General features: G+C 45.5%; 1 protein-coding gene and 1 long non-coding RNA gene across 4 annotated transcripts in view; one reads left to right on the top strand and one right to left on the bottom strand.

Annotated features, from left to right (window-relative positions):
• The window catches only part of LOC146789135 (diacylglycerol kinase delta-like), a 688,844-nt gene that overhangs the window by 589,532 nt on the left and 83,980 nt on the right, over nucleotides 1–15,332 (bottom strand). The gene's annotated exons all lie outside the window — the stretch shown is intronic.
• The window catches only part of LOC146789136 (uncharacterized), an 81,144-nt gene that overhangs the window by 29,570 nt on the left and 36,242 nt on the right, over nucleotides 1–15,332 (top strand). The window contains exons 2-3 of the long non-coding RNA XR_014970028.1: nucleotides 4,606–4,655; nucleotides 10,002–10,051. This is a non-coding gene — a long non-coding RNA (uncharacterized LOC146789136). The remainder of the gene's footprint in view (nucleotides 1–4,605; nucleotides 4,656–10,001; nucleotides 10,052–15,332) is intronic.

Below are 15,332 nucleotides of genomic sequence, written 5' to 3'. Positions count from 1 at the left end.
TTTTCTGAGGAAAGTCACAGAAACATGGGTGAACACACAATTGATAGCATTCTCAGAAAGCCGCCATCTACTCGACCCTTCCCAGTCAGGTTTCTGCTGTGCATTGCATAGCATGGAGACACCCCTCGTAGAGGTCTTAGACCATATAAGACTTTCCCGTGACGATGGACACTCAGCAATGCTGGTCTTATTGGATCTATCAGTGGCATTCGACACCATCTTCCACGCAGTCTTAGCTAAAAGACTGGAGGAGATTTGTGTCGACGAGGAAAAGCTTGGGCTGGTTAAAGAACTTTCTGAGTGGATGGACACATGCGGTGCAGTTAGAGTACTTTGTCTCCAGAACCATATCCTTGGACAGGGGATTGCCACAATGATCCACTTTAAGCCCCACTCGTTTTAATATCTATGCGGCACCACTCGCACAAGTGATAAAATCATATGGATTCGAGGACAACTCTTAGGTAGATGATACTCAGCTTGTCATCACAATGGGACCAAATCCGGAAGATAGCAAAGTAAGATTCTGAGACTGCATGGATCATATTGCCACATTGATGCGGCAGAATTGTCTGCAAATGAATACAAGCAAAACAGAGGTAGTACTGTTTGGGAAAGCCTAGTCGATCTGAACAGAAGACGGGTGGCCTATGAGTTTGGGTTTAGTTCCAACTCCAATGGCAGTGGTAGATGAAAAATTGTCCATGAGGGAACATGTAAATTACATCACGGGCACTTTGATTTGTCATTAAGAATGCTTTGAGAAAAGTATTTCAATGGGTAGCACTTCAATCAAGAAAATTCCTAGTCCAGGCCCTTATTTTTAGTCACCTGGACTATGGGAATGTGTTAATGGCCACTATAAATAAAGGCTGTTCTCAAAATTTCAGGTGGTCCAAAATACTGCAGCACGTTTAGTTTGCCACCTTCCTCCCCTTTCTCCTTCAGTCCCATCATAAGAAACCTTCACAGGCTGCCTATAAAAAAGCAATCACAATTAAACTTCTCTTTCTGGTCTACAAATCCCTTTATGGGAACGGACCTCAGTAGTTACAGAAAAAACGTAATTGGTATGCCCCCACCAGGAGTCTAAAGTCCTGCGGGAAACATCTGTTACACCCCTGCCAGATTCACACCGCTAGAAATGGGGGCGGATCATTTTCGTACCTAGCCCCCCCCAATGCTGGAACCAGCTCCCAGTACATCTCCGTGTCAATACCGGCCACAGACAATTCAAAAAAGCTCTTAAAATATGGATGTTCGAACCATGCTTTGAGTCTATTATTCAAATATCCTAATCCGTAGCCCATGTCTGAAGATACGCTGCAGTGCCTAGAGACCCTCAGGGTGATTTGTAGCGCCCAATAAGTACCAATAATAATAATAGTAATATGTCTTCATGCCTTGCCCCACCACATTCACAGACCACTCCCCATTGCACTCACCGTAGTCCCCACACCTTTTATGCACTTCAACCTCTGGCTGTAATGTCCCCCATGCAGTATTAGAATCTCTGAGGGTCGAATCGGGTAATAACTCACGTTTCCCCCATTCCTAGCTGCGAAACTCAGCATCTACAAGTGTTTGTTTTTTTCCCCATTCGGTTTCCCCCAGGGATTACTTGGTGAAATGTGAGAGGAAAATTTTAATGTCTAGGAATCCAGATTCTGGGGCAAATCTGTTGTTTCTGTGGAAACCAGGATTACCGGATACTCAGATCCTGCATTTCGTAAATAAAATGTCTTGGATTAACAATCATGAGGTGCAACAACAATTACATAGATATATCTACCCAGAAACAAAAATAGTTAATCATTCTAAGTCTTTCTTCTTGTGTTGCAGTCAGGGGCATCCATTTCAAGACACTGCGGGGGGGGCAGGCCGCGCGCAGGATTGATCCGCGGCGTAACGTAACTTTGCAGCAATGCTAATATGAGCCTTTTGATAGTCGCTCAAGCTATTTATAGACATCAAGAGAGTTAACATATGAAGACGGAGCTGCCATGTTTAATGCCGAAGACAATTAATTAGGTCACTGGGGATATTCCCAACGCATCAGTATTTTCCTGATGAGCTCTAGTGAGATCAGAACAGAGCAAAACTCTTGATGATTGCCAAACATGCCAGGGACATCTGCTGTGTTTGGGTTGCTGTGTTTGAATTGAGTCTAATGTCGATCCCTTGACGTGTGCAGAACACCACACGTGGTCCACTGGGGGGCGTCATTTGCATTTAACTAATAGCGATGCTTGGGCTGCTGTTCGCATCTTCTCTGGACTACTTGATAAAGGCAGTGGTTCAACTAGAGGTGTGCAACATGTGCGTCATTTTGTCTGCGTAATTATGCAGCATTTCAAAAAAATTATGCAGAATTACCCGAAATGCAAAACCAGCTTCGGGTGCTGTACTTTTGCACGAAATGTGCTGATTTTGGACGCAATGATCCATTTTGTAAAAAAACAAAATTGTACAAAAATCACAATCGCTGAAAACAGCAGCTGCTCATGTTTCAACCAATAGCATTGTTCCTGTGTGCATCTACCACATTTTTGCTACGAGCAGGATTTAACTACGCAATGTGGCATCATATAGTAATTTCGGGATTTCGCATACGCGTAGCACAAATTTACCGAAATCACGCGAGTTTGCGGTAGTGTAATGTAAATTTCACCCAGGCCTAGTTTTAACTGTTTTAACCAGTCAGACTCCCGAGGCCTGATGTATTAAAAGCATGGAACCAGTGCAAAGGCGGCATGGCGCCAAGTGGCAGGCTTTGCGAGGGTAAAATACCTTAGGACAATGTGTTAAAATGACGTGCATGCCTTTGCACCTAATGTTGTCAACATTGCGGTTCCTTGTACATTACGAGGCAAAGGGCGAGGCAGGGGGTGCAACCACTCCCTTTCTTGCAATTTGAAAGGAAATGAATGACTGCTTCGGGACGTCTCGTGCGGTCTCAGAGCAAGCAGAGGTGGCCGCCTTCTGCTGTCAGTCAATGCCAGTTTGCAGTGTTAAAGAGGTCCAAGGGGGCAGGTGCCACTGTGCAAGTGACAGCGGTGGCATCGGAGCAGGCAGCGGTCCCATGGACTGCTGCTGGCTGTCCCCAAAAGCCGCATGCAATTCACAAAAACGTTTACAAAGGTGTGGTGGAAAACACCTTTGCAGCTTCGAGGAAGGCTAGAGAATATTTGGGTTAGACGCCGCCCTAAATGGGTGGAGCGGCAGCACACCCCCTCCCCTTTTATTTAAAGTTCACATCCTTAGTTTGCTCACCAGACCATGGCTCAGAATCATGGCTGTCGAGACGGAGGCATGGGGAATATGGACAGAAGGTATTACCCACTCCTCTGAGGAACACCGCACTCTCCAGGAGCAAAGACTGTCGTGATGGAGGCAAGGGGAACATGGGCAGAAGGTACTACTCACTCCTCTGGGGAACACAGCACTCTCCAGGAGCAAAGACTGTCGTGATGGAGGCAAGGGGAACATGGGCAGAAGGAACTATTCACTCCTCAGGGGAACACAGCACTCTCCAGGAGCAAAGACTGTCGTGATGGAGGCAAGGGGAACATGGGCAGAAGGTACTACTCACTCCTCTGGGGAACACAGCACTCTCTAGGAGCAAAGACTGTCGTGATGGAGGCAAGGGGAACATGGGCAGAAGGTATTACCCACTCCTCCGGGGAACACAGCACTCTCCAGGAGCAAAGACTGTCGTGATGGAGGCAAGGGGAACATGGGCAGAAGGTATTACTCACTCCTCTGGGGAACACAGCACTCTCCAGAAGCAAAGACTGTCGTGATGGAGGCAAGGGGAACATGGGCAGAAGGTATTACTCACTCCTCTGGGGAACACAGCACTCTCCAGGAGCAAAGACTGTTGTGATGGACGCAAGGGGAACATGGGCAGAAGGTACTACTCGCTCTTCTGGGGAACACAGCACTCTCTAGGAGCAAAGACTGTCGTGATGGAGGCAAGGGGAACATGGGCAGAAGGTATTACTCACTCCTCTGGGGAACACAGCACTCTCCAGGAGCAAAGACTGTCATGATGGAGGCAAGGGGAACATGGGCAGAAGGCAATACTCACTCCTCTGGGGAACACAGCACTCTCTAGGAGCAAAGACTGTCGTGATTGTCAGGGCCAGTGCTCTTCTGAATCGCTCGGGAGCAGAACGTCGCTGTTCCCAACGCCCCTTCCCAGCTCTCTGGACCACTCGCCTATTGATACGAGTTGGCCCAAGAAACCCAGGGGGGGGGGGGGGAAAGGGGAATTGGACAGAGAAGAGACAGTCATTACGTCTTTTTCTTTCTTTAGTGTTGTCACTCTTTCTATCTTCCACTGCGGTGATAGTAGTGGATATACTGTAAAGAAATAATCACATTTAATAAACGCTCTATTTACACTCTACTCCTCTATGCTCTGAGTGACCTTTCCTTTTTAATATCCACCCTAACGTTAGTGACCAATGCTCCTCTTCTGTTGTGTGGTGGTGTTGTCTTGGGGGTGTAGTTACTGTAATGACAAGCAATTTCTTTTAAGTTTTGTCTTTACTCTCTCCCTCTACTTAACTTATATTTTCTTATTTCTTTTCCCTTCTATAGGTTCGCTTACCCAAGATACCACTGAAGGTGCCTTTACTGGATTCTGGTTGGTGAGTACTTCAAAGAAAACGAGAAAAGCATGCGTTTGCCTTCCTTCGCTTACAAGTTCATTTTTTGAGGGAAAAAATAATTCTTCCAAAAAATACTCCGTGCTGAGCAACGGAACAGTCTTACTTAGCGTTCCGAATACTTGGACTTGATTTTCTCTCTGCTTGACGAAAAAACTCTCCTCACAGACGCGTGGCACATAAACGATGACTTTCTCTCCTCACGACTCCGATGAAGTGCGCCTCTCCACCGGGCTGACACCTGGATCCTACTGATTACCATGGAACGCTAGAGCGCTAACCTGCTGCTCAAGCGTTCCAACTGCGGCGGCCATCTTAGATCCCAGTCTTACTTTATTTCGCTTGGGGATCGCTGTTGCGTATGGTCTGCTGGTCCTGACAGTACCCCCTCTCAAAGGACGTCCTCCCGCTCTGGGCTTATTAGGAAATCTCTTGTGAAATTCCCTAATTAATCGAGGAGCATGAATGTTTGAAGAAACTTCCCAAGCTCTTTCTTCGGGCCCATAACCTTTCCAATCCAGCAAATAGTACATCTGCCCATTTCGTATCTTGGAGTCCAAGACTCGCTGTACCTCAATTCTTCCCCTAATTCAGTTTGGATTGGTTTTGGGGGTATTTTAACTCGTAGATCTCTTGAAACCTTTTTCAATAAGGAGACATGAAAGACCGGATGCACACGCAATCCTTTGGGCAACTTCAACTGATAATTTACGGCACTTAGTTTTTTCTCAATCTCATATGGCCCTACAAATCTTGGCTGAAACTTCCTAACCCCCTTAAGCCTAAGGTTCTTTGTGTTTAGCCAAACCTTATCTCCAACTAGTAAGTCTGGTTCCTTCCTTCTTCTTTTATCAGAATAACATTTGTAAGTCGCCTTTGCCTTGGTTAAATTGTCTGTGGCTATTGAATGCACTCTCGTCATGTGATCAACTAAGTTTGTTACTGCTGGAACATCTACCTCTTGAAAATCTACAGCTTGATGGGGATGTCTTCCTGTGTTTAAATAAAAAGGGGAATAACCTGTGGACATGTTTTTTGCATTATTGTGGGCAAATTCTGCTGCCCACAGATAATCCGGCCAATCTCCTTCCTGTTCTAATAAGCATAGTCTTAGGTACTGCTCTAACTCTTGATTTGTGCGCTCAGTTTGGCCATCTGTCTCTGGGTGATAACTAGTCGTGTACCTAGAGTCAATACTTAGTTTCTTAGTGAAGGCCTTCCAGAAATGGGATAAAAATTGGGACCCCCTGTCTGATATCACAACCTTGGGTATTCCATGGGCTCGAACTATGTGTTGACTAAAGGCATGCGCCAGAATTTCCGCCGTGGGAACTCCCTTCAATGGTACAAAATGTGCCATCTTAGTAAATGCATCCACACACACCAAAATCGTATCATAACCCTTGCTGGATGGTAAATCTACTATTAAATCCAAGGTTATTGTGTGCCATGGGTGTGGTGGTGTAGGCAAAGGTTGTAGTAACCCTTGCGGAGCTTGTCTTTCCGGCTTTCCCCTAGCGCAAATGTCACAAGTGGCTACATATTGTCGAACATCCTTTGCCAAACTGGGCCACCAAAAACGTCGCCTCACTAGATCTTCGGTCTTTGTTATTCCCTTATGGCCTGCCAAAAGATCATCGTGACTTTCCTTCAAGGCCTTTTGCTGCATTTCTGCTGTCGGCAAGTAAAGGACTCCATGATGATATGGTAAACCTTCCCGAACCTCTCGACCAGAATCTTCTCTCACCCATTCTTCCAATTCTTTTTCGGACATAGAGAACAGCTTCTTCTTTTCCTGTGATTCTCGCAAAACTGCTCCAATTATTTTCTCCAAAGGGATGATGGTCTGGACCTTAACCTCCTCCATAACTTCTTCTGTCCCTCTCCTAGATAAGGCATCCGCCTTACCATTTTGTGCACCTGGACGATAAGTCATTATGAAGTCATAGTCCGCAAAATATAATGACCATCTTAACTGTCTTGGTGTCAAAGTTCTCGCAGACTTCAGGAATTTCAGATTTCGATGATCTGTGTAGACTGTTACCATATGTCTGGCCCCCATTAGGTAGTGTCTCCAGTCCTTGAAGGCGTCCTTAATTGCTAACAACTCCTTCTCAGTGATGGTTTAGTTAATTTCCGGTGCAGTCAACTTCCTAGAGCGATAGGCCACTGGGTGCAGTTGACCAGTTGACTTGTGTCTTTGCGATAGCACTCCTCCTAAGGCCCAATTGGAGGCATCCGTTTCTATGAAAAATGGCTCAGATGGATCTGGATGCAATAGAATTGGGGCGGAAGTAAAATCCTTTTTTAACTGCTTAAATGACTCTTCTGCTTCCTCTGACCACTCAAATTTGACGCCTTTCCTTAGTAGCCTTGTCGTTGGAATTAGTTTCTGAGAGAAATTTTGAATGAACCTCCTGTAGAAATTAGCAAATCCGATGAAACTCTGGATTTCCTTCACGGATTTCGGAGATTCCCACTCCAGAACTGCCTTGATTTTGCTTTCGTCCATAGTCACACCACTGGGAGCGAGCACAAAACCCAAGAATTCCACGGATGATACACTAAAAGCACATTTCTCCAATTTGACATAAAGACTGTGCTCTCGCAATTTCTGCAACACCTTCTTGACATGCTCTTCATGTTCTTCCACGTTGTTCGAATAAATGAGTATGTCGTCTATATACACCAATGCATGCTGATCGATAAACTCCTTTAAAACATCATTGATGAAGTGCTGAAAAGCTGCTGGGGCATTACATAGGTCATACGGCATTACTTGATATTCAAATAGGCCATGTTTAGTCCGAAATGCCGTTTTCCACTCATCTCCTTCCCGAATTCGGACCAGGTGGTAGGCCCCTCTCAAGTCCAGTTTTGTATAAATTTTGGCTTCCTTCACCTGGTCCAATAATACGGAAATCAAGGGCGAGGGATACCGATTCTTAACGGTTATTCTATTTATTGCCCTGTAGTCAATGCAGGTTCTTAATTCCCCACTCTTCTTTGGAATAAAAAAAAGTGGCGAGGACACGGGGGACTGTGACGGTCTTATAAACCCGTTCTCCAGATATTTGTGCAGATACTCCTTCAGGTGCTCATCCTCTTTCTTTGTCAGAGCATAGATCCTACTACATGGGAGATTGGATCCGGGTTCCAGTTCTATCTTGCAATCGAAGTCTCGATGCGGAGGAAGCCTTTCCGCTTCCACTTCACTAAAAACATCTAGGTACTCTGCATATTCTTCAGGTAGTTCTATGGTGCTGATCACACAGATCGTGGATTTCCCTTCGCTTAAAAGAAGGGCCTGAGTTTTTTCTTGATGTCTGTGACCTCCCAGATAACAATGTTCCTTACAATAATCTGAGTTCAAGGTCACGGTACGGGCTCCCCAATCTATTGTAGGGTTGTGTTCGGTGAGCCATGGCAACCCCAATATTAATTGGAACTGTGGAGCATCAATCAAATTGAATTGGAGATCTTCTCGATGACCTTCTTCAGATTCCAACTCCACTATTTCAGTATGACTCACTATGGGTCCAGATGAAAGATTCGTGCCATCTACTGCTCGAACTGCCTCACTTCTTTCCTTCTTGATGGCCCTTAACCCAATTTTTTCTGCGAATTTCAGATCACAGAAATTGCCTGTTGCTCCCGAATCTAACATCACTGTGACACGCCTTAATATTTGTTCTCGGTAACGCAGCATCATCATTAAGATCAAATGCGGAGCCGCAGACTGCAAGGTATGAGCCAAGGTATGAGCTTCTGGAGCTGTTTCTTCATCTGCAACCACCAGTCCAACTCCACTTACTGGTGGTGCAAGGCGTTTCCCGACGGCTTCTGCTTGAGCTTCTTCTGACAATCCCGAACAAAATGCCCAGTTCCTCCACAATATAGACATTGCTTGTTCAACCTCCTTCTTTCTTTCTCCTCTTTGGAAAGTGGACCTCGAATCGTCCCAATCTGCATGGGCTCACCCCCACGGGCAACGTCGCCTTCCTTGCTGCCTTCTGTTCTCGCCCGATCAAACCGAGCCACACTTGGACGATAATCTCGCTTCCTTTCTCCTCTTCTCTCTCCTTGACGGAAGTCAATTTCTAAGACTAGATCGATCAATGCTGATATCTCCGTGGGTCGATTGGGTACTTGTGCTAATGCATCTTTCAACTCATCTTTTAAGCCTCGATAAAACACAGCAGCTCTTTTGTTCTCTGGCCATTCAGTTTCTACCACCAACTTATTGAATTGAGCCAAGTAAGCTACTAAGTCTCTGCTTCCCTGTTTTATTTCCAATAGTTCATTGTCTGTGGCCTGGGATACTCTTCTTCTGTCGAAGATACGCAGGAATTCCTTCTTGAATTCATCCAAATCATATAATAATGGAGCGTTACTGGTGACCAGAGGCATAGACCACGACGCCGCATCTCCACTTAAGTACGACAATATGAATGCCACTCTAGACTGCGCATCGGGAAATAATGCCGGACGACACATAAAATGTAGTGTGCATTGGGTCAAGAACACCTGTGCCTTTTGGGGATCACCACTAAAACGCTCTGGGGGCGCCAATGGAATTACAGGTGACAAGGAATGAATTACTTGTGTCCTTATTTTAGGCTGAGTGACTGTAGACTCACTGGCAGCTCCTTCTGAATTAACTGGGTACCTAAAACTTGGATCAGAGACTATGCCACTCATTTTTAAGTTTAAATCTGTGGTTTCCTTTCTCAATTCCCTATTCTCCTCTCTAACGGAAATTAATTCTCTTTGGATTCCTTCTAAAACTTCTCCTAATTTTTTCAAGTCCAAACCTTCAGCCATTCTGCTCAAGAGCGAAATAAACACGTGGGCACTTCACTCTGTCAGGGCCAGTGCTCTTCTGAATCGCTCGGGAGCAGAATGTCGCTGTTCCCAACGCCCCTTCCCAGCTCTCTGGACCACTCGCCTATTGATACGAGTTGGCCCAAGAAACCCAGGGGGGGGGGAAAGGGGAATTGGACAGAGAAGAGACAGTCACTACGTCTTTTTCTTTCTTGAGTGTTGTCGCTCTTTCTATCTTCCACTGCGGTGATAGTAGTGGATATACTGTAAAGAAATAATCACATTTAATAAACGCTCTATTTACACTCTACTCCTCTATGCTCTGAGTGACCTTTCCTTTTTAATACCCACCCTAACTTTAGTGACCGATGCTCCTCTTCTGTTGTGTGGTGGTGTTGTCTTGGGGGTGTAGTTACTGTAATGACAAGTAATTTCTTTTAAGTTTTGTCTTTACTCTCTCCCTCTACTTAACTTATGTTTTCTTATTTCTTTTCCCTTCTATAGGTTCGCTTACCCAAGATACCACTGAAGGTGCCTTTACTGGATTCTGGTTGGTGAGTACCTCTTCTTCTAACTTCTAGAGTACTGCTACCGTGTCTTTTTCCTCTTCTTCCTTGTGTCTAATCTGTCATGAATCTGCACTACTGTAATGCCTCCTAAACAGGTTTCTTGAGCGTTCCCCTTACTGCTACACTTGAGGGTTATCTTCCCAAAGGAGTTGATACTGCGCACTGTCCTATTAACACGCTACTCTGTGGTAATATCTGTGCAATTGAACTCTCCGCTGTGGTTAGGAAGTCGGGCTCACTTCACAGACTGGCAAACTGGATTTTTTCAACTGTGACGCCTTAAGTAATTATTATCACTGAAGATTCTCCTCATTAACTTTGCTTCTGTAATATATTTGTGCCTATGAACAATACTTCAAAGAAAACGAGAAAAGCATGCGTTTGCCTTCCTTCGCTTACAAGTTCATTTTTTGAGGGAAAAAATAATTCTTCCAAAAAATACTCCGTGCTGAGCAACGGAACAGTCTTACTTAGCGTTCCGAAAACTTGGACTCGATTTTCTCTCTGCTTGACGAAAAAACTCTCCTCACAGAAGCGTGGCACATAAACGATGACTTTCTCTCCTCACGACTCCGGTGAAGTGCGCCTCTCCACCGGGCTGACACCTGGATCCTACTGATTACCATGGAACGCTAGAGCGCTAACCTGCTGCTCAAGCGTTCCAACTGCGGCGGCCTTCTTAGATCCCAGTCTTACTTTATTTCGCTTGGGGATCGCTGTTGCATATGGTCTGCTGGTCCTGACAGTGATGGAGGCATGGGGGCATGGGCAGAAGGTACTACTCACTCATCTGGGGAACAAAGCACTCTCCAGGAGCAAAGACCGTCGTGATGGAGGCAAGGGGAACATGGGCAGAAGGTATTACTCACTCCTCTGGGGAACACAGCACTCTCCAGGAGCAAAGACTGTCGTGATGGAGGCAAGGGGAACATGGGCAGAAGGCATTACTCACTCCTCTGGGGAACACAGCACTCTCCAGGAGCAAAGACTGTTGTGATAGAGGCAAGGGGAACATGGGCAGATGGTATTACTCACTCCTCTGGGGAACACAGCACTCTCCAGGAGCAAAGACTATCGTGATGGAGGCAAGGGAAACATGGGCAGAATGTAGTACCACTCCTCTGGGGAACACATCACTCTCCAGGAGCAAAGACTGTCGTGATGGAGGCAAGGGGAACATGGGCAGATGGTATTACTCCCTCCTCTGGAGAACACAGCACTCTCCAGGAGCAAAGACTGTCGTGATGGAGGCATGGGGGGCATGGGCAGAAGGTACTACTCACTCCTCTGGGGAACACAGCACTCTCCAGGAGCAAAGACTGTCGTGATGGAGGCAAGGGGAACATGGGCAGAAGGTATTACTCACTCCTCTGGGGAACACAGCACTCTCCAGGAGCAAAGACTGTCGTGATGGAGGCAAGGGGAACATGGGCAGAAGGCATTACTCACTCCTCTGGGGAACACAGCACTCTCCAGGAGCAAAGACTGTCGTGATAGAGGCAAGGGGAACATGGGCAGATGGTATTACTCACTCCTCTGGGGAACACAGCACTCTCCAGGAGCAAAGACTATCGTGATGGAGGCAAGGGGAACATGGGCAGAATGTAGTACCACTCCTCTGGGGAACACATCACTCTCCAGGAGCAAAGACTGTCGTGATGGAGGCAAGGGGAACATGGGCAGAAGGCATTACTCACTCCTCTGGGGAACACAGCACTCTCCAGGAGCAAAGACTGTCGTGATAGAGGCAAGGGGAACATGGGCAGATGGTATTACTCACTCCTCTGGGGAACACAGCACTCTCCAGGAGCAAAGACTATCGTGATGGAGGCAAGGGGAACATGGGCAGAATGTAGTACCACTCCTCTGGGGAACACATCACTCTCCAGGAGCAAAGACTGTCGTGATGGAGGCAAGGGGAACATGGGCAGATGGTATTACTTACTCCTCTGGAGAACACAGCACTCTCCAGGAGCAAAGACTGTCGTGATGGAGGCAAGGGGAACATGGGCAGAATGTAGTACCACTCCTCTGGGGAACACATCACTCTCCAGGAGCAAAGACTGTCGTGATGGAGGCAAGGGGAACATGGGCAGAAGGTATTACCCACTCCTCCCTAGGAGCAAGGACTGTTTAAAGAGGGGCAATGGGAACATGGGCAGCAGGTCCTACCATTCCTCTGGGGAACGTAGCAGTCTCTAGGTGTAAGGACTGTCGAGTCGGGGCAAGGGGAACAGGGGCAGCAGCTCCTACCCACTCATCTGGGGAACATAGCACTCTCTAGGAGCAAGGAGAGGGGTTTAATCTTGAGATGGCTTCAGCATGCCATGGGGTCCATATGTGAACCTGTCTGTGTGCCTAGGCTCATGCTATGTGTAGGCCTTTGTGCAGCTTGGTTGAAAGGAAGACGACATACTAACTACAGTGTCTGCTGCCTTTCCCACATGTAAACACCAGCTGCATAGAGAGAAAGACACAAATAATGAAGGTGCCAGTGCTCGACCGTCACTCTGCCAATATAGAACGCCGGGATAACCTTTATCAGCAATGATGGGTGTGTGTTTACAAATTACAATTTATGTTACCATAATACCCACAAAAGCATACCATCCTGACACAGTAGCATTGCAAGCATGCCGTTGATTGCATAAATATTGATTACAAGAAGTGAAAAGATGCCGTTAGGGTATTAACATATTTTCTTTCTTGGGAATGTTTCATGGGATACACATGGCTGTACGAATAAACACAAAGAAGGGACATGGGTGTAACTCCCAACAGTACAGCCAAGATGGCAGATGCCTACTGCTTCACTGCTGCAGTAATGCTGCCAGTTAGTGCCCCAAAGAAGGTCTGCAATTTATTATCTATAGTTTGACTTTTTTTCAACCATCCAAAGAATTAGAATTATTTGCACTATTTTCTTTATTTAACAGGAGAGTTCTATTACCACTACTTATAAAGGGTGGGACATGATCAGTGCACTTAAGTGGAATTCTGTGGACATTTCTGGGCATAATGAATGGCAGCGGGGTGCTTAATATCTGTTTACTATGTTCCTTCAAAAGTCTTCTAATGAAATAGCAAATTGTGCTTTCTACTTAAATGATTTCCACGCACGTCCCAATGCAAACTCAACAACATTTGTGAGGCAATATATGAAGCAAGACATGTTCTTGCTTGTGGATTGTGCTTTATGTTTTTTTGTTTGGTTTAATTGAATATATATATATCTGACTCCATTGTATTGAATATCCTTTTTCAATTCTCACAACTTCAGATGGAAAAGGCCTAGATTCCACTTTTTCAATGTTAGCAGTTTAGCGCAGAATACTTTCTACATCCATTACCAGGGATGCCAAGCTACTGTTTTGGGAACTCTCTAATTATACATTTGTTTGCTGACAAATTACATTGTTCTTGACATAGTTAGTTTTCAATTTATCTTGCCTGACCTACAATTCAGTGTTTAGTGAGCCATTACTTTCTTTGCTGTGATTTCCAGCACACGGATTGCAATCCTCATTGTTGTTTAATAAGGTAGATTATGACTATTTTGCAAAAACATCATTATAAAAAGCATTGACGTACGTGCCTCAGATAAGAATACTGTATGTTAGTTTGAACACTTTCAAATTCTCATACTAAACCAAAAAGAGGATTGCATGAAAGAGGGCAAACAGGGTGCCCATCAACATTCCTTGGACAGGAAATGACAATCGTGAAATTGAATTTCATAATGAAATTGAATGTCCTACCTACTTTGATCAGCACGTGCATGAACACAGTAATCGTGAGGTTTTCCAGCATAAAGACATGTCTCACTTGTGCTATTTCAATGGTAATATAAAATGTTAGTCTTAAATGATTACGAGTTTGCCGGTCAGACCGCTACAGCCTTCAGGACACCGCAGCGCAGACGGTCTTCAGGCTGCCATATTGCGAGTTGACCGCCGGGCAGCCGGTGTGCTGGCAGTGGTCTTGCGATAGTGGCATGCTTCAGCTCACTGAGTGAGCCTGAAGCCAATGCTGCCACACACCAGTGCCTGCACTGTCTTGTGTGCACACAGTTGCCATGCACCATGTCATGCATGGCGCACAATGCTTGCACAACAGTGCAGGCATAAGGGGGCGCAACATGTGGCCACAGCCACACTTTCCAATGGGCTATAATGCCCAGGGAGCCTGGTTGGGGCCCCCTCCTTTCCTTTCTGCCAGCCTTTTCATTGCAGGATGCCCGCCAACGAAAAGGCTGTCAGAAAGGCAACTCTTAATATGCATGGCAGGATTGGTGCAGCATCCATTCCTTGCTGCTTTACACTCCGTCGCCACAATAGGAATGGATCCAGGATCCTGGCGTTGGTGGCTGTCTTGTATCGGGCTGGCTGTAGTCCAACTGCCATACTTGTAATACAGCGGTCAGACTGCCACCCCTTGTTCGACCACCAAACTCGTAATCAGTCCAAAATCAGTTTTCACACGCAGGGGTATCATTTAAAATGTCTTTTATGTTGGCTTTTTAGGGCCCTAAGAAAGTTCAGTTCCGTGTATGAAAGTTTTGTTGGTTGCACAGTGCTTGTAAACCAGTTCTTCATTAGAGTGAACATCTATCAGTTCCATAGGCAGTTAATCGATAATGAGTGGCCTCCAAATGCATTCTCTCTCTCTCCATAAATGAACACCTTTGTCACCATCAGTAATCACTCTCATACTCAGTGACTGCTCATCTCTGCTTGAACCCACAGATGGCTACTTCGTTGGGAAACTCAAGGTTCGCAGTTTGAATATCTTTTTTTAGGACAATCTAAAGAGCCCGCGTGTGTCCAGTCTACAACTCATTCGTCAAATTTTGCAAAATGCACAGTTTTAACACCTTGTGACATGTGCAGCGTTTCTCAATTTGTTTGCCGTTGCATAAATAGAAGATAATTTTCATCGTAGTTAGATCCAGCCAAGATAAAAAATGTATGCAGATTTTTTCTTTGCAACTTTACCATCACCTGAATTTTATTTTTGTGTATGTACAATGGAAACCATATGCAGTTTTCTGTTTAGGTTTGTCTCTTTCAACATAAGTTTTCTCAAAAGTTCACATTTTCATGCACATTTTGGAAATGAATAACACTTTAAAACTTTATGAAATTTCAAAACTTTCCATAAAACCTCATGAAAGTTGAGAGAAAAAACTACACAAACCTACGCTCCTTGTATGTGCCAGGTGTTTGTGCAGGGGTGAGAATCATGGGGTTTGGAGTACACACCGTAC

The sequence above is a fragment of the Triturus cristatus genome, chromosome 10, assembly GCF_964204655.1.
Source record: "Triturus cristatus chromosome 10, aTriCri1.1, whole genome shotgun sequence".
Taxonomy (NCBI): Eukaryota; Metazoa; Chordata; class Amphibia; order Caudata; family Salamandridae; genus Triturus; species Triturus cristatus.
The sequence above is the reverse complement of the archived record's forward strand: the minus strand, read 5'-3'. Positions and strand labels throughout refer to the sequence as shown.